The sequence below is a fragment of the Sipha flava genome, unplaced genomic scaffold, assembly GCF_003268045.1.
Source record: "Sipha flava isolate LNK unplaced genomic scaffold, YSA_version1 20309_pilon_pilon, whole genome shotgun sequence".
Taxonomy (NCBI): Eukaryota; Metazoa; Arthropoda; class Insecta; order Hemiptera; family Aphididae; genus Sipha; species Sipha flava.
Window position 1 is genome coordinate 1 of NW_020272798.1, and position 1,043 is coordinate 1,043.

The 1,043-nt window shown below is 23.3% G+C and overlaps 1 long non-coding RNA gene across 1 annotated transcript; it reads right to left on the bottom strand.

The window, feature by feature from the left end:
- Positions 1–257: 257 nt before the first annotated feature.
- Positions 258–1,037, bottom strand: LOC112682395. The gene is made up of 3 exons (XR_003148508.1): positions 945–1,037; positions 603–864; positions 258–508 (listed from the first exon to the last, which is right to left on the bottom strand). It is a non-coding gene; the product is annotated as an uncharacterized LOC112682395 (long non-coding RNA).
- Between the last annotated feature and the right edge of the window lie 6 nt (positions 1,038–1,043).

The following is a 1,043-nucleotide window of genomic DNA, read 5'->3' on the forward strand; positions in this document are numbered from 1 at the left end:
AATATAAAATAATAAAATTATATTTTTGAATTTATGTTATTTTACATATTTAAATCTACTTCAAAATTATAAATATATTATTATTAAGTTGATTTATATTTTATATTTTATTTTGAAAATTTTGATAAAATGAAAAGTCATAAGTTGTATAATACCTATATGGCTATAAAGTTATTTTATATCACTCAAACTAAAAATGGTCATTTTTAAGGGAGGGAATATAAGAATATTATAATAAATATTACCTTATAATAATCAATAAATGTCAAACTCCCTTCATAATTAAGTTGCATAAATTTGTCAATAGAAATAGCTAAACTTAAACTCTCTAGGGAAAATCTTTTTTTCAAATTTTCTATAATGGAGTCTAATATCTTATAATAAATGTTTATTCTATAATAATCTTCAACAGATTCGGTGGACTCAACTGGTTCATATATTGCACTTGTTGTATTAGTTACTATATAATTATTAAGATTGTTAGGCTCTCTTCGCTTTCTCTTCGAATCTAAATGGATAAATTTTTTTAACTAATATTAATATAATGTAAATATGTAATATATAAATAATTAGGTAATTAAATTACAAATTAGATAACAAACCTCGCGCTTGGAAAGGAATATCTAATGAAATATTGTTGTCATCTGCAAATTTTTTTATTGACTGCCAAATCTCAATAAAAGATTCGGCTGTTCGAGAACTTTCAAAGCTTGTTATAATACTCTTTATTATCACAACCGATTTTCCTAAGGTGGCATTTTTTATCCTGCATCATATTACTTAGAACATTAATGATACTAAGTACTTGGCGCATAACAAACAAATTTACAATAAAAGATCCTTTTTGCAAGTTAGTAAATATTCCTATTAAAGTGAAAAAGTAGTATTAAGATCGTTTAAAAAATAATAGTAAATAAATATGTGTAACATTTTTTATATATTACCTATAGCTTCATTAACATCTTTGTCGTTCTCATTTTCTATTTCTTCTTGCAAGACATGTATAATCGCTTGGTAACAGTCTAAAATAGCATCACAATTTT